We start from the raw sequence: 26,784 nt of genomic DNA, 5'->3' as shown, positions 1-26,784 counted from the left end.
GACCCTTTGGTCCTCAGTGTCCGATGTCCGATTGAAGTGACCCTTTGGTCCTCAGTGCCGGTGTCCGTGTGAAGTGACCCTTTGGTCCTCAGTGTCCGATGTCCGAGTGAAGTGACCCTTTGGTCCTCAGTGCCAGTGTCCGAGGGAAGTGACCCTTTGGTCCTCAGTGCCCGGTGTCCGAGTGAAGTGACCCTTTGGTCCTCCGTGCCGGTGTCTGAGTGAAGTGACCCTTTGATCCTCAGAGCCCGGTGTCCGAGTGAAGTGACACTTTGGTCCTCAGTGCCGGTGTCCGAGTGAAGCGACACTTTGGTCCTCAGTGCCGGTGTCCGAATGAAGTGACCCTTTGGTCCTCAGTGCCGGTGTCCGAATGAAGTGACCCTTTGGTCCTCAGTGCCCGGTGTCCGAGTGAAGTGACCCTTTGGTCCTCCGTGCCGGTGTCCGAGTGAAGTGACCCTTTGGTCCTCAGAGCCCGGTGTCCGAGTGAAGTGACACTTTGGTCCTCAGTGCCGGTGTCCGAGTGAAGCGACCCTTTGATCCTCAGTGCCGGTGTCCGAGTGAAGTGACCCTTTGGTCCTCAGTGCCGGTGTCCAAGTGAAGTTACCCTTTGGTCCTCAGTGCCGGTGTCCGAGTGAAGTGACCCTTTGGTCTTCAGTGCCGGTGTCTGAGTGAAGTGATCCTTTGGTCCTCATTGCCGATGCCTGAGTGAAGTGACCCTTTGGTCCTCAGTGCCCATTGTCCGAGTGAACTGACCCTTTGGTCCTCAGTGCCGGTGTCCGAGTGAAGTGACCCTTTGGTCCTCAGTGCCCATTGTCCGAGTGAATTGACCCTTTGGTCCTCAGTGCCCGGCGTCCGAGTGAAGTGACCCTTTGGTCCTCAGTGCCCGGTGTCCGAGTAAAGTGACCCTTTGGTCCTCAGTGCCCGGTGTCCGAGTGAAGTGAAACTTTGGTCCTCAGTGCCGGTGTCCGAGTGAAGTGACACTTGGGTACTCAGTGCCGGTGTCCGAGTGAAGTGACACTTTGGTCCTCAGTGCCGGTGTCCGAGTGAAGTAACCCTTAGGTCCTCAGTGCCGGTGTCCGAATGAATTGACCCTTATGTCCTCAGAGCCGGTGTCGGAGTGAAGTGACCCTTTGGTCCTCAGTGTCGGTGTCCGAATGAAGTGACCCTTTGGTCCTCAGTGCCGTTGTCCGAATGAAGTGACCCTTTGGTCCTCAGTGTCGGTGTCCGAGTGAAGAGACCCTTTGGTCCCCAGTGCCGGTGTCCGAGTGAAGTGACACTTTGGTCCTCAGTGCCGGTGTCCAAATGAAGTGACCCTTTGGTCCTCAGTGCCCGATGTCCGAGTGAAGTGACCCTTTGGTCCTCAGAGCCCAGTGTCCGAGTGAAGTGACCCTTTGGCCCTCAGTGCCGGTGTCGGAGTGAAGTGACCCTTAGGCCCTCAGTGCCCTGTGTCGGAGTGAAGTGACCCTTTGGTCCTCAGTGCCCGGTGTCCGAATGAAGTGACCCTTTGGTCCACAGTGTCCGAGTGAAGTGACCCTTTGGTCCTCAGTGCCAGTGTCCGAGTGAAGTTACCCTTTGGTCCTCAGTGCCCGGTGTCCGAGTGAAGTGACCCTTTGGTCCTCAGTGCCTGGTGTCCGAGTGAAGTGACCCTTTGGTACTCAGTGCCCGCTGTCCGAGTGAAGTGACCCTTTGGTCCTCAGTGCCCAGTGTCCGAGTGAAGTGACCCTTTGGTCCTCAGTGCCCAGTGTCCGAGTGAAGTGACCCTTTGGTCCTCAGTGCCCGATGTCCGAGTGAAGTGAACCTTTTGTCCTCAGTGCCCAGTGTCCGAGTGAAGTGACCCTTTTGTCCGCAGTGCCCAGTGTCCGAGTGAAGTGACCCTTTGGTCCTCAGTTCCGGTGTCGGAGTGAAGTGACCCTTTGGTCCTCAGTGCCGGTGTCCGAGTGAAGTGACCCTTTGGTCCTCAGTGCCGGTGTCCGAGTGAAGTGACACTTTGGTCCTCAGTGTGCAATATCCGAGTGAAGTGACCCTTTGGTCCTCAGTGCCGGTGTCCGAGTGAAGTGACCCTGTGGTCCTCAGTGCCTGGTGTCCGAGTTAAGTGACCCCTTGGTCCTCAGTGCCGGTGTCCGAGTGAACTGACCCTTTGGCCTCAGTGCCGGTGTCCGAGTGAACTGACCCTCTGGTCCTCAGTGCCGGTGTCCGAGTGAAGTGACGCTTTGGCCTCAGTGCAGGTGTCCGAGTGAAGTGACCCTTTGGTCCTCAGTGCCCGGTGTCCGAGTGAAGTGTCCCTTTGATCCTCTGTGACCGATGTCCGAGTGAAGTGACCCTGTGGTCCTCAGTGCCGGTGTCTGAGTGAAGTGACCCTTTGGTCCTCAGTGCCGGTGACTGAGTGAAGTGACCCTTTGGCCCTCAGTGCCTGGTGTCCGATTGAAGTGACCATTTGGTCTTCAGTGCCGGTGTTCGAGTTAAGTGACCCTTTGGTCTTCAGTGCCTGGTGTCCGATTGAAGTGACCGTTTGGTCCTCAGTGCCGGTGTCCGAGTGAAGTGACCCTTTGGTCCTCAGTGTCCGATGTCCGAGTGAAGTGACCCTTTGGTCCTCAGTGCCGGTGTCCGAGTGAAGTGACCCTCTGGTCCTCAGTGTCCGATGTCCGAGTGAAGTGACCCTTTGGTCCTCAGTGCCGGTGTCCGATTGAAGTGACCCTTTGGTCTTCAGTGTCCGATGTCCGAGTGAAGTGACCCTTTGGTCCTCAGTGCCGGTGTCCGAGTGATGTGACCATTTGGTCCTCAGTGCCGGTGTCCGAGTGAAGTGACCCTTTGGTCCTCAGTGCCCGGTGCCCGAGCGAAGTGACCCTTTGGTCCTCAGTGCCGGTGTCCAAGTAAAGTGACCCTTTGGTCCTCAGTGCCGGTGTCCGAGTGAAGTGACCCTTTGGTCCTCAATGCCGGTGTCCGAGTGAAGTGACCCTTTGGTCCTCAGTGCCCGGTGTCCGAGTGAAGTGACACTTTGGTCCTCAATTCCGGTGTCCGAGTGAAGTGACCCTTTGGTCCTCATTGTCCGATGTCCGATTGAAGTGACCCTTTGGTCCTCAGTGCCGGTGTCCGTGTGAAGTGACCCTTTGGTCCTCAGTGTCCGATGTCCGAGTGAAGTGACCCTTTGGTCCTCAGTGCCGGTGTCCGAGGGAAGTGACCCTTTGGTCCTCAGTGTCCAATGTCCGAATGAAGTGACCCTTTGGTCCTCAGTGCCGGTGTCCGAATGAAGCGACCCTTTGGTCCTCAGTGCCCGGTGTCCGAGTGAAGTGACCCTTTGGTCCTCAGTGCCGGTGTCCAAATAAAGTGACCCTTTGGTCCTCAGTGCCGGTGTCCGAGTGAAGTGACCCTTTGGTCCTCAGTGCCGGTGTCCGAGTGAAGTGACCCTTTGGTCCTCAGTGTCCGATGTCCGAATGAAGTGACCCTTTGGTCCTCAGTGCCGGTGTCCGTGTGAAGTGACCCTTTGGTCCTCAGTGTCCGATGTACGAGTGAAGTGACCCTTTGGTCCTCAGTGCCGGTGTCCGAGGGAAGTGACCCTTTGGTCCTCAGTGTCCAATGTCCGAATGAAGTGACCCTTTGGTCCTAAGTGCCGGTGTCCGAATGAAGTGACCATTTGGTCCTCAGTGCCCGGTGTCCGAGTGAAGTGTCCCTTTGGTCCTCCGTGCCGGTGTCTGAGTGAAGTGACCCTTTGGTCCTCAGAGCTCGGTGTCCGAGTGAAGTGACCCTTTGGTCCTCAGTGCCGGTGTCCGAGTGAAGCGACCCTTTGGTCCTCAGTGCCGGTGTCCGAGTGAAGTGACCCTTTGGTCCTCAGTGCCGGTATCCAAGTGAAGTTACCCTTTGGTCCTCAGTGCCGGTGTCCGAGTGAAGTGACCCTTTGGTCTTCAGTGCCGGTGTCCGAGTGAAGTGACCCTTTGGTCCTCAGTGTCCGATGTCCGAATGAAGTGACCCTTTGGTCCTCAGAGCCCAGTGTCCGAGTGAAGTGACCCTTTGGCCCTCAGTGCCGGTGTCGGAGTGAAGTGACCCTTAGGCCCTCAGTGCCCTGTGTCGGAGTGAAGTGACCCTTTGGTCCTCAGTGCCCGGTGTCCGAATGAAGTGACCCTTTGGTCCTCAGTGTCCGAGTGAAGTGACACTTTGGTCCTCAGTGCCAGTGTCCGAGTGAAGTTACCCTTTGGTCCTCAGTGCCCGGTGTCCGAGTGAAGTGACCCTTTGGTCCTCAGTGCCTGGTGTCCGAGTGAAGTGACCCTTTGGTACTCAGTGCCCGCTGTCCGAGTGAAGTGACCCTTTGGTCCTCAGTGCCCAGTGTCCGAGTGAAGTGACCCTTTGGTCCTCAGTGCCCAGTGTCCGAGTGAAGTGACCCTTTGGTCCTCAGTGCCCGATGTCCGAGTGAAGTGAACCTTTTGTCCTCAGTGCCCAGTGTCCGAGTGAAGTGACCCTTTTGTCCGCAGTGCCCAGTGTCCGAGTGAAGTGACCCTTTGGTCCTCAGTTCCGGTGTCGGAGTGAAGTGACCCTTTGGTCCTCAGTGCCGGTGTCCGAGTGAAGTGACCCTTTGGTCCTCAGTGCCGGTGTCCGAGTGAAGTGACACTTTGGTCCTCAGTGTCCAATATCCGAGTGAAGTGACCATTTGGTCCTCAGTGCCCGGTGTCCGAGTGAAGTGTCCCTTTGGTCCTCCGTGCCGGTGTCTGAGTGAAGTGACCCTTTGGTCCTCAGAGCTCGGTGTCCGAGTGAAGTGACCCTTTGGTCCTCAGTGCCGGTGTCCGAGTGAAGCGACCCTTTGGTCCTCAGTGCCGGTGTCCGAGTGAAGTGACCCTTTGGTCCTCAGTGCCGGTATCCAAGTGAAGTTACCCTTTGGTCCTCAGTGCCGGTGTCCGAGTGAAGTGACCCTTTGGTCTTCAGTGCCGGTGTCCGAGTGAAGTGACCCTTTGGTCCTCAGTGTCCGATGTCCGAATGAAGTGACCCTTTGGTCCTCAGAGCCCAGTGTCCGAGTGAAGTGACCCTTTGGCCCTCAGTGCCGGTGTCGGAGTGAAGTGACCCTTAGGCCCTCAGTGCCCTGTGTCGGAGTGAAGTGACCCTTTGGTCCTCAGTGCCCGGTGTCCGAATGAAGTGACCCTTTGGTCCTCAGTGTCCGAGTGAAGTGACACTTTGGTCCTCAGTGCCAGTGTCCGAGTGAAGTTACCCTTTGGTCCTCAGTGCCCGGTGTCCGAGTGAAGTGACCCTTTGGTCCTCAGTGCCTGGTGTCCGAGTGAAGTGACCCTTTGGTACTCAGTGCCCGCTGTCCGAGTGAAGTGACCCTTTGGTCCTCAGTGCCCAGTGTCCGAGTGAAGTGACCCTTTGGTCCTCAGTGCCCAGTGTCCGAGTGAAGTGACCCTTTGGTCCTCAGTGCCCGATGTCCGAGTGAAGTGAACCTTTTGTCCTCAGTGCCCAGTGTCCGAGTGAAGTGACCCTTTTGTCCGCAGTGCCCAGTGTCCGAGTGAAGTGACCCTTTGGTCCTCAGTTCCGGTGTCGGAGTGAAGTGACCCTTTGGTCCTCAGTGCCGGTGTCCGAGTGAAGTGACCCTTTGGTCCTCAGTGCCGGTGTCCGAGTGAAGTGACACTTTGGTCCTCAGTGTCCAATATCCGAGTGAAGTGACCCTTTGGTCCTCAGTGCCGGTGTCCGAGTGAAGTGACCCTGTGGTCCTCAGTGCCTGGTGTCCGAGTTAAGTGACCCCTTGGTCCTCAGTGCCGGTGTCCGAGTGAACTGACCCTTTGGCCTCAGTGCCGGTGTCCGAGTGAACTGACCCTCTGGTCCTCAGTGTCCGATGTCCGAGTGAAGTGACCCTTTGGTCCTCAGTGCCGGTGTCCGAGTGAAGTGACCCTCTGGTCCTCAGTGTCCGATGTCCGAGTGAAGTGACCCTTTGGTCCTCAGTGCCGGTGTCCGATTGAAGTGACCCTTTGGTCTTCAGTGTCCGATGTCCGAGTGAAGTGACCCTTTGGTCCTCAGTGCCGGTGTCCGAGTGATGTGACCATTTGGTCCTCAGTGCCGGTGTCCGAGTGAAGTGACCCTTTGGTCCTCAGTGCCCGGTGCCCGAGCGAAGTGACCCTTTGGTCCTCAGTGCCGGTGTCCAAGTAAAGTGACCCTTTGGTCCTCAGTGCCGGTGTCCGAGTGAAGTGACCCTTTGGTCCTCAATGCCGGTGTCCGAGTGAAGTGACCCTTTGGTCCTCAGTGCCCGGTGTCCGAGTGAAGTGACACTTTGGTCCTCAATTCCGGTGTCCGAGTGAAGTGACCCTTTGGTCCTCATTGTCCGATGTCCGATTGAAGTGACCCTTTGGTCCTCAGTGCCGGTGTCCGTGTGAAGTGACCCTTTGGTCCTCAGTGTCCGATGTCCGAGTGAAGTGACCCTTTGGTCCTCAGTGCCGGTGTCCGAGTGAAGCGACCCTTTGGTCCTCAGTGCCGGTGTCCGAGTGAAGTGACCCTTTGGTCCTCAGTGCCGGTATCCAAGTGAAGTTACCCTTTGGTCCTCAGTGCCGGTGTCCGAGTGAAGTGACCCTTTGGTCTTCAGTGCCGGTGTCCGAGTGAAGTGACCCTTTGGTCCTCAGTGTCCGATGTCCGAATGAAGTGACCCTTTGGTCCTCAGAGCCCAGTGTCCGAGTGAAGTGACCCTTTGGCCCTCAGTGCCGGTGTCGGAGTGAAGTGACCCTTAGGCCCTCAGTGCCCTGTGTCGGAGTGAAGTGACCCTTTGGTCCTCAGTGCCGGTGTCCGAATGAAGCGACCCTTTGGTCCTCAGTGCCCGGTGTCCGAGTGAAGTGACCCTTTGGTCCTCAGTGCCGGTGTCCAAATAAAGTGACCCTTTGGTCCTCAGTGCCGGTGTCCGAGTGAAGTGACCCTTTGGTCCTCAGTGCCGGTGTCCGAGTGAAGTGACCCTTTGGTCCTCAGTGTCCGATGTCCGAATGAAGTGACCCTTTGGTCCTCAGTGCCGGTGTCCGTGTGAAGTGACCCTTTGGTCCTCAGTGTCCGATGTACGAGTGAAGTGACCCTTTGGTCCTCAGTGCCGGTGTCCGAGGGAAGTGACCCTTTGGTCCTCAGTGTCCAATGTCCGAATGAAGTGACCCTTTGGTCCTAAGTGCCGGTGTCCGAATGAAGTGACCATTTGGTCCTCAGTGCCCGGTGTCCGAGTGAAGTGTCCCTTTGGTCCTCCGTGCCGGTGTCTGAGTGAAGTGACCCTTTGGTCCTCAGAGCTCGGTGTCCGAGTGAAGTGACCCTTTGGTCCTCAGTGCCGGTGTCCGAGTGAAGCGACCCTTTGGTCCTCAGTGCCGGTGTCCGAGTGAAGTGACCCTTTGGTCCTCAGTGCCGGTATCCAAATGAAGTTACCCTTTGGTCCTCAGTGCCGGTGTCCGAGTGAAGTGACCCTTTGGTCTTCAGTGCCGGTGTCCGAGTGAAGTGACCCTTTGGTCCTCAGTGTCCGATGTCCGAATGAAGTGACCCTTTGGTCCTCAGAGCCCAGTGTCCGAGTGAAGTGACCCTTTGGCCCTCAGTGCCGGTGTCGGAGTGAAGTGACCCTTAGGCCCTCAGTGCCCTGTGTCGGAGTGAAGTGACCCTTTGGTCCTCAGTGCCCGGTGTCCGAATGAAGTGACCCTTTGGTCCTCAGTGTCCGAGTGAAGTGACCCTTTGGTCCTCAGTGCCAGTGTCCGAGTGAAGTTACCCTTTGGTCCTCAGTGCCCGGTGTCCGAGTGAAGTGACCCTTTGGTCCTCAGTGCCTGGTGTCCGAGTGAAGTGACCCTTTGGTACTCAGTGCCCGCTGTCCGAGTGAAGTGACCCTTTGGTCCTCAGTGCCCAGTGTCCGAGTGAAGTGACCCTTTGGTCCTCAGTGCCCGGTGTCCGAGTGAAGTGTCCCTTTGGTCCTCCGTGCCGGTGTCTGAGTGAAGTGACCCTTTGGTCCTCAGAGCTCGGTGTCCGAGTGAAGTGACCCTTTGGTCCTCAGTGCCGGTGTCCGAGTGAAGCGACCCTTTGGTCCTCAGTGCCGGTGTCCGAGTGAAGTGACCCTTTGGTCCTCAGTGCCGGTATCCAAGTGAAGTTACCCTTTGGTCCTCAGTGCCGGTGTCCGAGTGAAGTGACCCTTTGGTCTTCAGTGCCGGTGTCCGAGTGAAGTGACCCTTTGGTCCTCAGTGTCCGATGTCCGAATGAAGTGACCCTTTGGTCCTCAGTGCCGGTGTCCGTGTGAAGTGACCCTTTGGTCCTCAGTGTCCGATGTCCGAGTGAAGTGACCCTTTGGTCCTCAGTGCCGGTGTCCGAGGGAAGTGACCCTTTGGTCCTCAGTGTCCAATGTCCGAATGAAGTAACCCTTTGGTCCTCAGTGCCGGTGTCTGAGTGAAGTGACCCTTTGGTCCTCAGAGCTCGGTGTCCGAGTGAAGTGACACTTTGGTCCTCAGTGCCGGTGTCCGAGTGAAGCGACCCTTTGGTCCTCAGTGCCGGTGTCCGAGTGAAGTGACCCTTTGGTCCTCAGTGCCGGTATCCAAGTGAAGTTACCCTTTGGTCCTCAGTGCCGGTGTCCGACTGAAGTGACCCTTTGGTCTTCAGTGCCGGTGTCTGAGTGAAGTGACCCTTTGGTCCTCATTGCCGGCGTTCGAGTGAAGTGACCCTTTGGTCCTCAGTGCCCGGTGTCCGAGTGAAGTGACCCTTTGGTCCTCAGTGCCCGGTGTCCGAGTGAAGTGAAACTTTGGTCCTCAGTGCCGGTGTCAGAATGAAGTGACACTTTGGTCCTCAGTGCCGGTGTCCGAGTGAAGTGACCCTTTGGCCCTCAGTTTCGGTGTCCGAATGAAGTGACCCTTTGGTCCTCAGTGCCGGTGTCCGAATGAAGTGACCCTTTGGTCCTCAGTGTCGGTGTCCGAGTGAAGAGACCCTTTGGTCCTCAGTGCCGGTGTCCGAGTGAAGTGACCCTTTGGTCCTCAGTGCCGGTGTCCGAATGAAGTGACCCTTTGGTCCTCAGTGCCCGATGTCCGAGTGAAGTGACCCTTTGGTCCTCAGTGCCCAGTGTCCGAGTGAAGTGACCCTTTGGCCCTCAGTGCCCGGTGTCCGAGTGAAGTGAACCTTTGCCCCTCCGTGCCGGTGTCGGAGTGAAGTGACCCTTTGGTCCTCAGTGCCAGTGTCCGAGTGAAGTTACCCTTTTGTCCTCAGTGCCCAGTGTCCGAGTGAAGTGACCCTTTTGTCCGCAGTGCCCAGTGTCCGAGTGAAGTGACATTTTGGTCCTCAGTGCCGGTGTCCGAGTGAAGTAACCCTTTGGTCCTCAGTGCCGGTGTCCGAGTGAATTGACCCTTATGTCCTCAGTGCCGGTGTCGGAGTGAAGTGACCCTTTGGTCCTCAGTGTCGGTGTCCGAGTGAAGTGACCATTTGGTCCTCAGTGCCCGATGTCCGAGTGAAGTGACCCTTTGGTCCTCAGTGCCCAGTGTCCGAGTGAAGTGACCCTTTGGCCCTCAGTGCCGGTGTCAGAGTGAAGTGACCCTTAGGCCCTCAGTGCCCTGTGTCGGAGTGAAGTGATCCTTTGGTCCTCAGTGCCCGGTGTCCGAATGAAGTGACCCTTTGGTCTTCAGTGTCCGAGTGAAGTGACCCTTTGGTCCTCAGTGCCAGTGTCCGAGTGAAGTTACCCTTTGGTCCTCAGTGCCCGGTGTCCGAGTGAAGTGACCCTTTGGTCCTCAGTGCCTGGTGTCCGAGTGAAGTGACCCTTTGGTCCTCAGTGCCCGGTGTCCGAGTGAAGTGACCCTTTGGTCCTCAGTGCCCAGTGTCCGAGTGAAGTGACCCTTTGGTCCTCAGTGCCCAGTGTCCGAGTGAAGTAACCCTTTGGTCCTCAGTGCCCGATGTCCGAGTGAAGTGAACCTTTTGTCCTCAGTGCCCAGTGTCCGAGTGAAGTGACCCTTTTGTCCGCAGTGCCCAGTGTCCGAGTGAAGTGACGCTTTGGTCCTCAGTGCCGGTGTCGGAGTGAAGTGACCCTTTGGTACTCAGTGCCGGTGTCCGAGTGAAGTGACCCTTTGGTCCTCAGTGCCGGTGTCCGAGTGAAGTGACACTTTGGTCCTCAGTGTCCAATATCCGAGTGAAGTGACCCTTTGGTCCTCAGTGCCGGTGTCCGAGTGAAGTGACCCTGTGGTCCTCAGTGCCTGGTGTCCGAGTTAAGTGACCCCTTGGTCCTCAGTGCCGGTGTCCGAGTGAACTGACCCTTTGGCCTCAGTGCCGGTGTCCGAGTGAACTGCCCCTCTGGTCCTCAGTGCCGGTGTCCGAGTGAAGTGACCCTTTGGTCCTCAGTGCCCAGTGTCCGAGTGAAGTGTCCCTTTGTTCCTCTGTGACCGATGTCCGAGTGAAGTGACCCTGTGGTCCTCAGTGCCGGTGTCTGAGTGAAGTGACCCTTTGGTCCTCAGTGCCGGTGACTGAGTGAGGTGACCCTTTGGCCCTCAGTGCCTGGTGTCCGATTGAAGTGACCATTTGGTCTTCAGTGCCGGTGTTCGAGTTAAGTGACCCTTTGGTCTTCAGTGCCTGGTGTCCGAGAGAAGTGACCGTTTGGTCCTCAGTGCCGGAGTCCGAGTGAAGTGACCCTTTGGTCCTCAGTGTCCGATGTCCGAGTGAAGTGACCCTTTGGTCCTCAGTGCCGGTGTCCGAGTGAAGTGACCCTCTGGTCCTCAGTGTCCGATGTCCGAGTGAAGTGACCCTTTGGTCCTCAGTGCCGGTGTCCGATTGAAGTGACCCTTTGGTCTTCAGTGTCCGATGTCCGAGTGAAGTGACCCTTTGGTCCTCAGTGCCGGTGTCCGAGTGATGTGACCATTTGGTCCTCAGTGCCGGTGTCCGAGTGAAGTGACCCTTTGGTCCTCAGTGCCCGGTGCCCGAGTGAAGTGACCCTTTGGTCCTCAGTGCCGGTGTCCAAGTAAAGTGACACTTTGGTCCTCAGTGCCGGTGTCCGAGTGAAGTAACCCTTTGGTCCTCAGTGCCGGTGTCCGAGTGAAGTGACCCTTTGGTCCTCAGTGCCCGGTGTCTGAGTGAAGTGACACTTTGGTCCTCAGTGCCGGTGTCCGAGTGAAGTGACCCTTTGGTCCTCAGTGTCCGATGTCCGATTGAAGTGACCCTTTGGTCCTCAGTGCCGGTGTCCGTGTGAAGTGACCCTTTGGTCCTCAGTGTCCAATGTCCGAGTGAAGTGACCCTTTGGTCCTCAGTGCCGGTGTCCGAGGGAAGTGACCCTTTGGTCCTCAGTGTCCAATGTCCGAATGAAGTGACCCTTTGGTCCTCAGAGCCCAGTGTCCGAGTGAAGTGACCCTTTGGCCCTCAGTGCCGGTGTCGGAGTGAAGTGACCCTTAGGCCCTCAGTGCCCTGTGTCGGAGTGAAGTGACCCTTTGGTCCTCAGTGCCCGGTGTCCGAATGAAGTGACCCTTTGGTCCTCAGTGTCCGAGTGAAGTGACCCTTTGGTCCTCAGTGCCAGTGTCCGAGTGAAGTTACCCTTTGGTCCTCAGTGCCCGGTGTCCGAGTGAAGTGACCCTTTGGTCCTCAGTGCCTGGTGTCCGAGTGAAGTGACCCTTTGGTACTCAGTGCCCGCTGTCCGAGTGAAGTGACCCTTTGGTCCTCAGTGCCCAGTGTCCGAGTGAAGTGACCCTTTGGTCCTCAGTGCCCGGTGTCCGAGTGAAGTGTCCCTTTGGTCCTCCGTGCCGGTGTCTGAGTGAAGTGACCCTTTGGTCCTCAGAGCTCGGTGTCCGAGTGAAGTGACCCTTTGGTCCTCAGTGCCGGTGTCCGAGTGAAGCGACCCTTTGGTCCTCAGTGCCGGTGTCCGAGTGAAGTGACCCTTTGGTCCTCAGTGCCGGTATCCAAGTGAAGTTACCCTTTGGTCCTCAGTGCCGGTGTCCGAGTGAAGTGACCCTTTGGTCTTCAGTGCCGGTGTCCGAGTGAAGTGACCCTTTGGTCCTCAGTGTCCGATGTCCGAATGAAGTGACCCTTTGGTCCTCAGTGCCGGTGTCCGTGTGAAGTGACCCTTTGGTCCTCAGTGTCCGATGTCCGAGTGAAGTGACCCTTTGGTCCTCAGTGCCGGTGTCCGAGGGAAGTGACCCTTTGGTCCTCAGTGTCCAATGTCCGAATGAAGTAACCCTTTGGTCCTCAGTGCCGGTGTCTGAGTGAAGTGACCCTTTGGTCCTCAGAGCTCGGTGTCCGAGTGAAGTGACACTTTGGTCCTCAGTGCCGGTGTCCGAGTGAAGCGACCCTTTGGTCCTCAGTGCCGGTGTCCGAGTGAAGTGACCCTTTGGTCCTCAGTGCCGGTATCCAAGTGAAGTTACCCTTTGGTCCTCAGTGCCGGTGTCCGACTGAAGTGACCCTTTGGTCTTCAGTGCCGGTGTCTGAGTGAAGTGACCCTTTGGTCCTCATTGCCGGCGTTCGAGTGAAGTGACCCTTTGGTCCTCAGTGCCCGGTGTCCGAGTGAAGTGACCCTTTGGTCCTCAGTGCCCGGTGTCCGAGTGAAGTGAAACTTTGGTCCTCAGTGCCGGTGTCAGAATGAAGTGACACTTTGGTCCTCAGTGCCGGTGTCCGAGTGAAGTGACCCTTTGGCCCTCAGTTTCGGTGTCCGAATGAAGTGACCCTTTGGTCCTCAGTGCCGGTGTCCGAATGAAGTGACCCTTTGGTCCTCAGTGTCGGTGTCCGAGTGAAGAGACCCTTTGGTCCTCAGTGCCGGTGTCCGAGTGAAGTGACCCTTTGGTCCTCAGTGCCGGTGTCCGAATGAAGTGACCCTTTGGTCCTCAGTGCCCGATGTCCGAGTGAAGTGACCCTTTGGTCCTCAGTGCCCAGTGTCCGAGTGAAGTGACCCTTTGGCCCTCAGTGCCCGGTGTCCGAGTGAAGTGAACCTTTGCCCCTCCGTGCCGGTGTCGGAGTGAAGTGACCCTTTGGTCCTCAGTGCCAGTGTCCGAGTGAAGTTACCCTTTTGTCCTCAGTGCCCAGTGTCCGAGTGAAGTGACCCTTTTGTCCGCAGTGCCCAGTGTCCGAGTGAAGTGACATTTTGGTCCTCAGTGCCGGTGTCCGAGTGAAGTAACCCTTTGGTCCTCAGTGCCGGTGTCCGAGTGAATTGACCCTTATGTCCTCAGTGCCGGTGTCGGAGTGAAGTGACCCTTTGGTCCTCAGTGTCGGTGTCCGAGTGAAGTGACCATTTGGTCCTCAGTGCCCGATGTCCGAGTGAAGTGACCCTTTGGTCCTCAGTGCCCAGTGTCCGAGTGAAGTGACCCTTTGGCCCTCAGTGCCGGTGTCAGAGTGAAGTGACCCTTAGGCCCTCAGTGCCCTGTGTCGGAGTGAAGTGATCCTTTGGTCCTCAGTGCCCGGTGTCCGAATGAAGTGACCCTTTGGTCTTCAGTGTCCGAGTGAAGTGACCCTTTGGTCCTCAGTGCCAGTGTCCGAGTGAAGTTACCCTTTGGTCCTCAGTGCCCGGTGTCCGAGTGAAGTGACCCTTTGGTCCTCAGTGCCTGGTGTCCGAGTGAAGTGACCCTTTGGTCCTCAGTGCCCGGTGTCCGAGTGAAGTGACCCTTTGGTCCTCAGTGCCCAGTGTCCGAGTGAAGTGACCCTTTGGTCCTCAGTGCCCAGTGTCCGAGTGAAGTAACCCTTTGGTCCTCAGTGCCCGATGTCCGAGTGAAGTGAACCTTTTGTCCTCAGTGCCCAGTGTCCGAGTGAAGTGACCCTTTTGTCCGCAGTGCCCAGTGTCCGAGTGAAGTGACGCTTTGGTCCTCAGTGCCGGTGTCGGAGTGAAGTGACCCTTTGGTACTCAGTGCCGGTGTCCGAGTGAAGTGACCCTTTGGTCCTCAGTGCCGGTGTCCGAGTGAAGTGACACTTTGGTCCTCAGTGTCCAATATCCGAGTGAAGTGACCCTTTGGTCCTCAGTGCCGGTGTCCGAGTGAAGTGACCCTGTGGTCCTCAGTGCCTGGTGTCCGAGTTAAGTGACCCCTTGGTCCTCAGTGCCGGTGTCCGAGTGAACTGACCCTTTGGCCTCAGTGCCGGTGTCCGAGTGAACTGCCCCTCTGGTCCTCAGTGCCGGTGTCCGAGTGAAGTGACCCTTTGGTCCTCAGTGCCCAGTGTCCGAGTGAAGTGTCCCTTTGTTCCTCTGTGACCGATGTCCGAGTGAAGTGACCCTGTGGTCCTCAGTGCCGGTGTCTGAGTGAAGTGACCCTTTGGTCCTCAGTGCCGGTGACTGAGTGAGGTGACCCTTTGGCCCTCAGTGCCTGGTGTCCGATTGAAGTGACCATTTGGTCTTCAGTGCCGGTGTTCGAGTTAAGTGACCCTTTGGTCTTCAGTGCCTGGTGTCCGAGAGAAGTGACCGTTTGGTCCTCAGTGCCGGAGTCCGAGTGAAGTGACCCTTTGGTCCTCAGTGTCCGATGTCCGAGTGAAGTGACCCTTTGGTCCTCAGTGCCGGTGTCCGAGTGAAGTGACCCTCTGGTCCTCAGTGTCCGATGTCCGAGTGAAGTGACCCTTTGGTCCTCAGTGCCGGTGTCCGATTGAAGTGACCCTTTGGTCTTCAGTGTCCGATGTCCGAGTGAAGTGACCCTTTGGTCCTCAGTGCCGGTGTCCGAGTGATGTGACCATTTGGTCCTCAGTGCCGGTGTCCGAGTGAAGTGACCCTTTGGTCCTCAGTGCCCGGTGCCCGAGTGAAGTGACCCTTTGGTCCTCAGTGCCGGTGTCCAAGTAAAGTGACACTTTGGTCCTCAGTGCCGGTGTCCGAGTGAAGTAACCCTTTGGTCCTCAGTGCCGGTGTCCGAGTGAAGTGACCCTTTGGTCCTCAGTGCCCGGTGTCTGAGTGAAGTGACACTTTGGTCCTCAGTGCCGGTGTCCGAGTGAAGTGACCCTTTGGTCCTCAGTGTCCGATGTCCGATTGAAGTGACCCTTTGGTCCTCAGTGCCGGTGTCCGTGTGAAGTGACCCTTTGGTCCTCAGTGTCCAATGTCCGAGTGAAGTGACCCTTTGGTCCTCAGTGCCGGTGTCCGAGGGAAGTGACCCTTTGGTCCTCAGTGTCCAATGTCCGAATGAAGTGACCCTTTGGTCCTCAGTGCCGGTGTCCGAATGAAGTGACCCTTTGGTCCTCAGTGCCCGGTGTCCGAGTGAAGTGACCCTTTGGTCCTCCGTGCCTGTGTCTGAGTGAAGTGACCCTTTGGTCCTCAGAGCCCGGTGTCCGAGTGGAGTGACCCTTTGGTCCTCAGTGCCGGTGTCCGAGTGAAGCGACCCTTTGGTCCTCAGTGCCGGTGTCCGAGTGAAGTGACCCTTTGGTCCTCAGTGCCGGTATCCAAGTGAAGTTACCCTTTGGTCCTCAGTGCCGGTGTCCGAGTGAAGTGACCCTTTGGTCTTCAGTGCCGGTGTCTGAGTGAAGTGACCCTTTGGTCCTCATTGCCGGCGTTCGAGTGAAGTGACCCTTTGGTCCTCAGTGCCCGGTGTCCGAGTGAAGTGACCCTTTGGTCCTCAGTGCCCGGTGTCCGAGTGAAGTGAAACTTTGGTCCTCAGTGCCGGTGTCCGAGCGAAGTGACACTTTGGTCCTCAGTGCCGGAGTCCGAGTGAAGTGACACTTTGGTCCTCAGTGCCGGTGTCCGAGTGAATTAACCCTTTGGTCCTCAGTGCCGGTGTCCGAGTGAATTGACACTTATGTCCTCAGTGCCGGTGTCGGAGTGAAGTGACCCTTTGGTCCTCAGTGTCGGTGTCCGAATGAAGTGACCCTTTGGTCCTCAGTGCCGGTGTCCGAATGAAGTGACCCTTTGGTCCTCAGTGTCGGTGTCCGAGTGAAGAGACCCTTTGGTCCTCAGTGCCGGTGTCCGAGTGAAGTGACCCTTTGGTCCTCAGTGCCGGTGTCCGAATGAAGTGACCCTTTGGTCCTCAGTGCCCGATGTCCGAGTGAAGTGACCCTTTGGTCCTCAGTGTCGGTGTCCGAATGAAGTGACCCTTTGGTCCTCAGTGCCGGTGTCCGAATGAAGTGACCCTTTGGTCCTCAGTTTCGGTGTCCGAGTGAAGTGACCCTTTGGTCCTCAGTGCCGGTGTCCGAATGAAGTGACCCTTTGGTCCTCAGTGCCCGATGTCCGAGTGAAGTGACCCTTTGGTCCTCAGTTCCGGTGTCCGAGTGATGTGACCATTTTGTCCTCAGTGCCGGTGTCCGAGTGAAGTGACCCTTTGGTCCTCAGTGCCCGGTGTCCGAGTGAAGTAACCCTTTGGTCCTCAGTGCCGATGTCCAAGTAAAGTGACCCTTTGGTCCTCAGTGCCGGTGTCCGAGTGAAGTGACCCTTTGGTCCTCAGTGCCCGGTGTCCGAGTGAAGTGACACTTTGGTCCTCAGTGCCGGTGTCCGAGTTAAATGACCCTTTGGTCCTCAGTGTCCCATGTCCGATTGAAGTGACCCTTTGATCCTCAGTGCCGGTGTGCGTGTGAAGTGAACCTTTGGTCCTCAGTGTCCGATGTCCGAGTGAAGTGACCCTTTGGTCCTCAGTGCCAGTGTCCGAGGGAAGTGACCCTTTGGTCCTCAGTGTCCAATGTCCGAATGAAGTGACCCTTTGGTCCTCAGTGCCGGTGTCCGAATGATGTGACCCTTTGGTCCTCAGTGCCCGGTGTCCGAGTGATGTGACCCTTTGGTCCTCCGTGCCGGTGTCTGAGTGAAGTGACCCTTTGGTCCTCAGAGCCCGGTGTCCGAGTGAAGTGACACTTTGGTCCTCAGTGCCGGTGTCTGAAGTGAACCTTTGGTCCTCAGTGCCGGTGTCCGAGTGAAGTGGCCCTTTGGTCCTCAGTGCCGGTGTCCAAGTGATGTTCCCCTTTGGTCCTCAGTGCCGGTGTCCGAGTGAAGTGACCCTTTGGTCTTCAGTGCCGGTGTCTGAGTGAAGTGATCCTTTGGTCCTCATTGCCGGTGTCTGAGTGAAGTGACCCTTTGGTCCTCAGTGCCCATTATCCGAGTGAACTGACCCTTTGGTCCTCAGTGCCGGTGTCCGAGTGAAGTGACCCTTTGGTCCTCAGTGCCCGGTGTCCGAGTGAAGTGAAACTTTGGTCCTCAGTGCCGGTGTCCGAGCGAAGTGACACTTTGGTCCTCAGTGCCGGTGTCCGAGTGAAGTGACACTTTGGTCCTCAGTGCCGGTGTCCGAGTGAATTAACCCTTTGGTCCTCAGTGCCGGTGTCCGAGTGAATTGACACTTATGTCCTCAGTGCCGGTGTCGGAGTGAAGTGACCCTTTGGTCCTCAGTGTCGGTGTCCGAATGAAGTGACCCTTTGGTCCTCAGTGCCGGTGTCCGAATGAAGTGACCCTTTGGTCCTCAGTGTCGGTGTCCGAGTGAAGAGACCCTTTGGTCCTCAGTGCCGGTGTCCGAGTGAAGTGACCCTTTGGTCCTCAGTGCCGGTGTCCGAATGAAGTGACCCTTTGGTCCTCAGTGCCCGATGTCCGAGTGAAGTGACCCTTTGGTCCTCAGTGTCGGTGTCCGAATGAAGTGACCCTTTGGTCCTCAGTGCCGGTGACCGAATGAAGTGACCCTTTGGTCCTCAGTTTCGGTGTCCGAGTGAAGTGACCCTTTGGTCCTCAGTGCCGGTGTCCGAATGAAGTGACCCTTTGGTCCTCAGTGCCCGATGTCCGAGTGAAGTGACCCTTTGGTCCTCAGTTCCGGTGTCCGAGTGATGTGACCATTTTGTCCTCAGTGCCGGTGTCCGAGTGAAGTGACCCTTTGGTCCTCAGTGCCCGGTGTCCGAGTGAAGTAACCCTTTGGTCCTCAGTGCCGATGTCCAAGTAAAGTGACCCTTTGGTCCTCAGTGCCGGTGTCCGAGTGAAGTGACCCTTTGGTCCTCAGTGCCCGGTGTCCGAGTGAAGTGACACTTTGGTCCTCAGTGCCGGTGTCTGAGTTAAATGACCCTTTGGTCCTCAGTGTCCCATGTCCGATTGAAGTGACCCTTTGATCCTCAGTGCCGGTGTGCGTGTGAAGTGAACCTTTGGTCCTCAGTGTCCGATGTCCGAGTGAAGTGACCCTTTGGTCCTCAGTGCCAGTGTCCGAGGGAAGTGACCCTTTGGTCCTCAGTGTCCAATGTCCGAATGAAGTGACCCTTTGGTCCTCAGTGCCGGTGTCCGAATGATGTGACCCTTTGGTCCTCAGTGCCCGGTGTCCGAGTGAAGTGACCCTTTGGTCCTCCGTGCCGGTGTCTGAGTGAAGTGACCCTTTGGTCCTCAGAGCCCGGTGTCCGAGTGAAGTGACACTTTGGTCCTCAGTGCCGGTGTCCGAGTGAAGTGAACCTTTGGTCCTCAGTGCCGGTGTCCGAGTGAAGTGGCCCTTTGGTCCTCAGTGCCGGTGTCCAAGTGATGTTCCCCTTTGGTCCTCAGTGCCGGTGTCCGAGTGAAGTGACCCTTTGGTCTTCAGTGCCGGTGTCTGAGTGAAGTGATCCTTTGGTCCTCATTGCCGGTGTCTGAGTGAAGTGACCCTTTGGTCCTCAGTGCCCATTATCCGAGTGAACTGACCCTTTGGTCCTCAGTGCCGGTGTCCGAGTGAAGTGACCCTTTGGTCCTCAGTGCCCATTGTCCAAGTGAACTGACCCTTTGGTCCTCAGTGCCCGGCGTCCGAGTGAAGTGACCCTTTGGTCCTCAGTGCCCAGTGTCCGAGTGAAGTGACCCTTTGGTCCTCAGTGCCCGGTGTCCGAGTGAAGTGAAACTTTGGTCCTCAGTGCCGGTGTCCGAGTGAAGTGACACTTTGGTCCTCAGTGACGGTGTCCGGGTGAAGTGACACTTTGGTCCTCAGTGCCGGTGTCCGAGTGAATTAACCCTTTGGTCCTCAGTGCTGGTGTCCGAGTGAAGTGACCCTCTGGTCCTCAGTGTCCGATGTCCGAGTGAAGTGACCCTTTGGTCCTCAGTGCCGGTGTCCAAGTGAAGTGACCCTTTGGTCTTCAGTGTCCGATGTCCGAGTGAAGTGACCCTTTGGTCCTCAGTGCCGGTGTCCGAGTGATGTGACCATTTGGTCCTCAGTGCCGGTGTTCGAGTGAAGTGACCCTTTGGTCCTCAGTGCCCGGTGTCCGAGTGAAGTGACCCTTTGGTCCTCAGTGCCGGTGTCCAAGTAAAGTGACCCTTTGGTCCTCAGTGCCGGTGTCCGAGTGAAGTGACCCTTTGGTCCTCAGTGCCGGTGTCCGAGTGAAGTGACCCTTTGGTCCTAAGTGCCCGGTGTCCAAGTGAAGTTACGCTCTGGTCCTCAGTGCCAGTGTCCGAGTGAAGTGACACTTTGGTCCTCAGTGTCCGATGTCCGATTGAAGTGACCCTTTGGTCCTCAGTGCCGTTGTCCGTGTGAAGTGACCCTTTGGTCCTCAGTGTCCGATGTCCGAGTGAAGTGACCCTTTGGTCCTCAGTGCCGGTGTCCGAATGAAGTGACCCTTTGGTCCTCAGTGCCCGGTGTCCGAGTGAAGTGACCCTTTGGTCCTCCGTGCCGGTGTCCGAGTGAAGTGACGCTTTGGTCCTCAGAGCCCGGTGTCCGAGGGAAGTGACCCTTTGGTCCTCAGTGCCGGTGTCCGAGTGACGCGACCCTTTGGTCCTCAGTGCCGGTGTCCGAGTGAAGTGACCCTTTGGTCCTCAGTGCCGGTGTCCAAGTGAAGTTCCCCTTTGGTCCTCAGTGCCGGTGTCCGAGTGAAGTGACCCTTTGGTCTTCAGTGCCGGTGTCTGAGTGCAGTGACCCTTTGGTCCTCATTGCCGGTGTCTGAGTGAAGTGACCCTTTGGTCCTCAGTGCCCATTGTCCGAGTGAACTGACCCTTTGGTCCTCAGTGCCGGTGTCCGAGTGAAGTGACCCTTTGCTCCTCAGTGCCCATTGTCCGAGTGAACTGACCCTTTGGTCCTCAGTGCCCGGTGTCCGAGTGAAGTGACCCTTTGGTCCTCAGTGCCCGGTGTCCGAGTGAAGTGACCCTTTGGTCCTCAGTGCCCGGTGTCCGAGTGAAGTGAAACTTTGGTCCTCAGTGCCGGTGTCCGAGTGAAGTGACACTTTGGTCCTCAGTGCCGGTGTCCGAGTGAAGTGACACTTTGGTCCTCAGTGCCGGTGTCTGAGTGAAGTAACCCTTTGGTCCTCAGTGCCGGTGTCCGGGTGAATTGACCCTTATGTCCTCAGTGCCGGTGTCGGAGTGAAGTGACCCTTTGGTCCTCAGTGTCGGTGTCCGAATGAAGTGACCCTTTGGTCCTCAGTGCCGGTGTCCGAATGAAGTGACCCTTTGGTCCTCAGTGTCGGTGTCCGAGTGAAGAGACCCTTTGGTCCTCGGTGCCGGTGTCCGAGTGATGTGACCCTTTGGCCCTCAGTGCCGGTGTCCGAATGAAGTGATCCTTTGGTCCTCAGTGCCCGATGTCCGAGTGAAGTGACCCTTTGGTCCTCAGTGCCCAGTGTCCGAGTGAAGTGAACCTTTGGCCCTCAGTGCCCTGTGTCGGAGTGAAGTGACCCTTTGATCCTCAGTGTCGGTGTCCGAGTGAAGTGAACCTTTGGCCCTCAGTGCCGGTGTCGGAGTGAAGTGACACTTTGGCCCTCAGTGCCCTGTGTCGGAGTGAAGTGACCCTTTGGTCCTCAGTGCCCGGTTTCCGAATGAAGTGATCCTTTCGTCCTCAGTGTCCGAGTGAAGTGACCCTTTGGTCCTCAGTGCCAGTGTCCGAGTGAAGTTACCCTTTGGTGCTCAGTGCCCCGTGTCCGAGTGAAGTGATCCTTTGGTCCTCAGTGCCTGTTGTCCGAGTGAAGTGAACCTTTGGTCCTCAGTGCCCAGTGTCCGAGTGAAGTGACCCTTTGGTCCTCAGTGCCCAGTGTCCGAGTGAAGTGACCCTTTTGTCCGCAGTGCCCATTGTCCGAGTGAAGTGACACTTTGGTCCTCAGTGCCGGTGTCCGAGTGAAGTAACCCTTTGGTCCTCAGTGCCGGTGTCCGAGTGAATTGACCCTTATGTCCTCAGTGCCGGTGTCGGAGTGTAGTGACACTTTGGTCCTCAGTGTCGGTGTCCGAGTGAAGTGACCCTTTGGTCCTCAGTACCCTGTGTCGGAGTGAAGTGATCCTTTGGTCCTCAGTGCCCGGTGTCCGAATGAAGTGACCCTTTGGTCCTCAGTGTCCGAGTGAAGTGACCCTTTGGTCCTCAGTGCCAGTGTCTGAATGAAGTTACCCTTTGGTCCTCAGTGCCCGGTGTCCGAGTGAAGTGACACTTTGGTCCTCAGTGCCCGGTGTCCGAGTGAAGTGACCCTTTGGTCCTCAGTGCCCGGTGTCCGAGTGAAGTGACCCTTTGGTCCTCAGTGCCCGATGTCCGAGTGAAGTGAACCTTTTGTCCTCAGTGCCCAGTGTCCGAGTGAAGTGACCCTTTTGTCCGCAGTGCCCAGTGTCCGAGTGAAGTGACACTTTGGTCCTCAGTGCCGGTGTCCGAGTGAAGTAACCCTTTGGTCCTAAGTGCCGGTGTCCGAGTGAATTGACCCTTATGTCCTCAGTGCCGGTGTCGGAGTGAAGTGACACTTTGGTCCTCAGTGTCGGTGTCCGAATGAAGTGACCCTTTGGTCCTCAGTGCCGGTGTCCGAATGAAGTGACCCTTTGGTCCTCAGTGTCGGTGTCCGAGTGAAGAGACCCTTTGGTCCTCAGTGCCGGTGTCCGAGTGAAGTGACCCTTTGGTCCTCAGTGCCGGTGTCCGAATGAAGTGACCCTTTGGTCCTCAGTGCCCGATGTCCGAGTGAAGTGACCCTTTGGTCCTCAGTGCCTGGTGTCCGAGTTAAGTGACCCCTTGGTCCTCAGTGCCGGTGTCCGAGTGAACTGACCCTTTGGCCTCAGTGCCGGTATCCGAGTGAACTGACCCTCTGGTCCTCAGTGCCGGTGTCCGAGTGAAGTGACGCTTTGGCCTCAGTGCCGGTGTCCGAGTGAAGTGACAATTTGGTCCTCAGTGCCCGGTGTCCGAGTGAAGTGTCCCTTTGTTCCTCTGTGGCCGATGTCCGAGTGAAGTGACCCTGTGGTTCTCAGTGCCGGTGTCTGAGTGAAGTGACCCTTTGGTCCTCAGTGCCGGTGTCTGAGTGAAGTGACCCTTTGGCCCTCAGTGCCTGGTGTCCGATTGAAGTGACCATTTGGTCTTCAGTGCCGGTGTTCGAGTTAAGTGACCCTTTGGTCTTCAGTGCCTGGCGTCCGAGAGAAGTGACCGTTTGGTCCTCAGTGCCTGTGTCCGAGATAAGTGACCCTTTGGTCCTCAGTGTCCGATGTCCGAGTGAATTGACCCTTATGTCCTCAGTGCCGGTGTCGGAGTGTAGTGACACTTTGGTCCTCAGTGTCGGTGTCCGAGTGAAGTGACCCTTTGGTCCTCAGTACCCTGTGTCGGAGTGAAGTGATCCTTTGGTCCTCAGTGCCCGGTGTCCGAATGAAGTGACCCTTTGGTCCTCAGTGTCCGAGTGAAGTGACCCTTTGGTCCTCAGTGCCAGTGTCTGAATGAAGTTACCCTTTGGTCCTCAGTGCCCGGTGTCCGAGTGAAGTGACACTTTGGTCCTCAGTGCCCGGTGTCCGAGTGAAGTGACCCTTTGGTCCTCAGTGCCCGGTGTCCGAGTGAAGTGACCCTTTGGTCCTCAGTGCCCGATGTCCGAGTGAAGTGAACCTTTTGTCCTCAGTGCCCAGTGTCCGAGTGAAGTGACCCTTTTGTCCGCAGTGCCCAGTGTCCGAGTGAAGTGACACTTTGGTCCTCAGTGCCGGTGTCCGAGTGAAGTAACCCTTTGGTCCTAAGTGCCGGTGTCCGAGTGAATTGACCCTTATGTCCTCAGTGCCGGTGTCGGAGTGAAGTGACACTTTGGTCCTCAGTGTCGGTGTCCGAATGAAGTGACCCTTTGGTCCTCAGTGCCGGTGTCCGAATGAAGTGACCCTTTGGTCCTCAGTGTCGGTGTCCGAGTGAAGAGACCCTTTGGTCCTCAGTGCCGGTGTCCGAGTGAAGTGACCCTTTGGTCCTCAGTGCCGGTGTCCGAATGAAGTGACCCTTTGGTCCTCAGTGCCCGATGTCCGAGTGAAGTGACCCTTTGGTCCTCAGTGCCTGGTGTCTGAGTTAAGTGACCCCTTGGTCCTCAGTGCCGGTGTCCGAGTGAACTGACCCTTTGGCCTCAGTGCCGGTGTCCGAGTGAACTGACCCTCTGGTCCTCAGTGCCGGTGTCCGAGTGAAGTGACGCTTTGGCCTCAGTGCCGGTGTCCGAGTGAAGTGACAATTTGGTCCTCAGTGCCCGGTGTCCGAGTGAAGTGTCCCTTTGTTCCTCTGTGGCCGATGTCCGAGTGAAGTGACCCTGTGGTTCTCAGTGCCGGTGTCTGAGTGAAGTGACCCTTTGGTCCTCAGTGCCGGTGTCTGAGTGAAGTGACCCTTTGGCCCTCAGTGCCTGGTGTCCGATTGAAGTGACCATTTGGTCTTCAGTGCCGGTGTTCGAGTTAAGTGACCCTTTGGTCTTCAGTGCCTGGCGTCCGAGAGAAGTGACCGTTTGGTCCTCAGTGCCTGTGTCCGAGATAAGTGACCCTTTGGTCCTCAGTGTCCGATGTCCGAGTGAAGTGACCCTTTGGTCCTCAGTGCTGGTGTCCGAGTGAAGTGACCCTCTGGTCCTCAGTGTCCGATGTCCGAGTGAAGTGACCCTTTGGTCCTCAGTGCCGGTGTCCAAATGAAGTGACCCTTTGGTCTTCAGTGTCCGATGTCCGAGTGAAGTGACCCTTTGGTCCTCAGTGCCGGTGTCCGAGTGATGTGACCATTTGGTCCTCAGTGCCGGTGTCCGAGTGAAGTGACCCTTTGGTCGTCAGTGCCCGGTGTCCGAGTGAAGTGACCCTTTGGTCCTCAGTGCCGGTGTCCAAGTAAAGTGACCCTTTGGTCCTCAGTGCCGGTGTCCGAGTGAAGTGACCCTTTGGTCCTCAGTGCCGGTGTCCGAGTGAAGTGACCCTTTGGTCGTCAGTGCCCGGTGTCCGAGTGAAGTGACCCTTTGGTCCTCAGTGCCGGTGTCCAAGTAAAGTGACCCTTTGGTCCTCAGTGCCGGTGTCCGAGTGAAGTGACCCTTTGGTCCTCAGTGCCGGTGTCCGAGTGAAGTGACCCTTTGGTCCTAAGTGCCCGGTGTCCAAGTGAAGTGACCCTTTGGTCCTCAGTGCCAGTGTCCGAGTGAAGTGACACTTTGGTCCTCAGTGTCCGATGTCCGATTGAAGTGACCCTTTGGTCCTCAGTGCCGTTGTCCGTGTGAAGTGACCCTTTGGTCCTCAGTGTCCGATGTCCGAGTGAAGTGACACTTTGGTCCTCAGTGCCGGTGTCCGAGGGAAGGAACCCTTTGTTCCTCAGTGTCCAATGTCCGAATGATGTGACCCTTTGGTCCTCAGTGCCGGTGTCCGAATGAAGTGACCCTTTGGTCCTCAGTGCCCGGTGTCCGAGTGAAGTGACCCTTTGATCCTCCGTGCCGGTGTCCGAGTGAAGTGACGCTTTGGTCCTCAGAGCCCGGTGTCCGAGGGAAGTGACCCTTTGGTCCTCAGTGCCGGTGTCCGAGTGACGCGACCCTTTGGTCCTCAGTGCCGGTGTCCGAGTGAAGTGACACTTTGGTCCTCAGTGCCGGTGTCCAAGTGATGTTCCCCTTTGGTCCTCAGTGCCGGTGTCCGAGTGAAGTGACCCTTTGGTCTTCAGTGCCGGTGTCTGAGTGCAGTGACCCTTTGGTCCTCATTGCCGGTGTCTGAGTGAAGTGACCCTTTGGTCCTCAGTGCCCATTGTCCGAGTGAACTGACCCTTTGGTCCTCAGTGCCGGTGTCCGAGTGAAGTGACCCTTTGCTCCTCAGTGCCCATTGTCCGAGTGAACTGACCCTTTGGTCCTCAGTGCCCGGTGTCCGAGTGAAGTGACCCTTTGGTCCTCAGTGCCCGGTGTCCGAGTGAAGTGACCCTTTGGTCCTCAGTGCCCGGTGTCCGAGTGAAGTGAAACTTTGGTCCTCAGTGCCGGTGTCCGAGTGAAGTGACACTTTGGTCCTCAGTGCCGGTGTCCGAGTGAAGTGACCCTTTGGTCCTCAGTGCCCGATGTCCGAGTGAAGTGAACCTTTTGTCCTCAGTGCCCAGTGTCCGAGTGAAGTGACCCTTTTGTCCGCAGTGCCCAGTGTCCGAGTGAAGTGACACTTTGGTCCTCAGTGCCGGTGTCCGAGTGAAGTAACCCTTTGGTCCTAAGTGCCGGTGTCCGAGTGAATTGACCCTTATGTCCTCAGTGCCGGTGTCGGAGTGAAGTGACCCTTTCGTCCTCAGTGTCGGTGTCCGAATGAAGTGACACTTTGGTCCTCAGTGCCGGTGTCCGAATGAAGTGACCCTTTGGTCCTCAGTGTCGGTGTCCGAGTGAAGAGACCCTTTGGTCCTCAGTGCCGGTGTCCGAGTGAAGTGACCCTTTGGTCCTCAGTGCCGGTGTCCGAATGAAGTGACCCTTTGGTCCTCAGTGCCCGATGTCCGAGTGAAGTGACCCTTTGGTCCTCAGTGCCTGGTGTCCGAGTTAAGTGACCCCTTGGTCCTCAGTGCCGGTGTCCGAGTGAACTGACCCTTTGGCCTCAGTGCCGGTGTCCGAGTGAACTGACCCTCTGGTCCTCAGTGCCGGTGTCCGAGTGAAGTGACGCTTTGGCCTCAGTGCTGGTGTCCGAGTGAAGTGACAATTTGGTCCTCAGTGCCCGGTGTCCGAGTGAAGTGTCCCTTTGTTCCTCTGTGGCCGATGTCCGAGTGAAGTGACCCTGTGGTCCTCAGTGCCGGTGTCTGAGTGAAGTGACCCTTTGGTCCTCAGTGCCGGTGTCTGAGTGAAGTGACCCTTTGGCCCTCAGTGCCTGGTGTCCGATTGAAGTGACCATTTGGTCTTCAGTGCCGGTGTTCGAGTTAAGTGACCCTTTGGTCTTCAGTGCCTGGCGTCCGAGAGAATTGACCGTTTGGTCCTCAGTGCCTGTGTCCGAGATAAGTGACCCTTTGGTCCTCAGTGTCCGATGTCCGAGTGAAGTGACCCTTTGGTCCTCAGTGCTGGTGTCCGAGTGAAGTGACCCTCTGGTCCTCAGTGTCCGATGTCCGAGTGAAGTGACCCTTTGGTCCTCAGTGCCGGTGTCCAAGTGAAGTGACCCTTTGGTCTTCAGTGTCCGATGTCCGAGTGAAGTGACCCTTTGGTCCTCAGTGCCGGTGTCCGAGTGATGTGACCATTTGGTCCTCAGTGCCGGTGTCCGAGTGAAGTGACCCTTTGGTCCTCAGTGCCCGGTGTCCGAGTGAAGTGACCCTTTGGTCCTCAGTGCCGGTGTCCAAGTAAAGTGACCCTTTGGTCCTCAGTGCCGGTGTCCGAGTGAAGTGACCCTTTGGTCCTCAGTGCCGGTGTCCGAGTGAAGTGACCCTTTGGTCCTAAGTGCCCGGTGTCCAAGTGAAGTTACGCTCTGGTCCTCAGTGCCAGTGTCCGAGTGAAGTGACACTTTGGTCCTCAGTGTCCGATGTCCGATTGAAGTGACCCTTTGGTCCTCAGTGCCGTTGTCCGTGTGAAGTGATCCTTTGGTCCTCAGTGTCCGATGTCCGAGTGAAGTGACACTTTGGTCCTCAGTGCCGGTGTCCGAGGGAAGGAACCCTTTGGTCCTCAGTGTCCAATGTCCGAATGATGTGACCCTTTGGTCCTCAGTGCCGGTGTCCGAATGAAGTGACCCTTTGGTCCTCAGTGCCCGGTGTCCGAGTGAAGTGACCCTTTGGTCCTCCGTGCCGGTGTCCGAGTGAAGTGACGCTTTGGTCCTCAGAGCCCGGTGTCCGAGGGAAGTGACCCTTTGGTCCTCAGTGCCGGTGTCCGAGTGACGCGACCCTTTGGTCCTCAGTGCCGGTGTCCGAATGAAGTGACCCTTTGGTCCTCAGTGCCGGTGTCCAAGTG

The sequence above is a fragment of the Somniosus microcephalus genome, chromosome 10 (genome assembly GCF_052327205.1).
Source record: "Somniosus microcephalus isolate GS21.2 chromosome 10, FLI_Smic_1.0, whole genome shotgun sequence".
Lineage (NCBI taxonomy): Eukaryota > Metazoa > Chordata > Chondrichthyes > Squaliformes > Somniosidae > Somniosus > Somniosus microcephalus.
Note: the sequence above shows the minus strand (reverse complement) of the source record.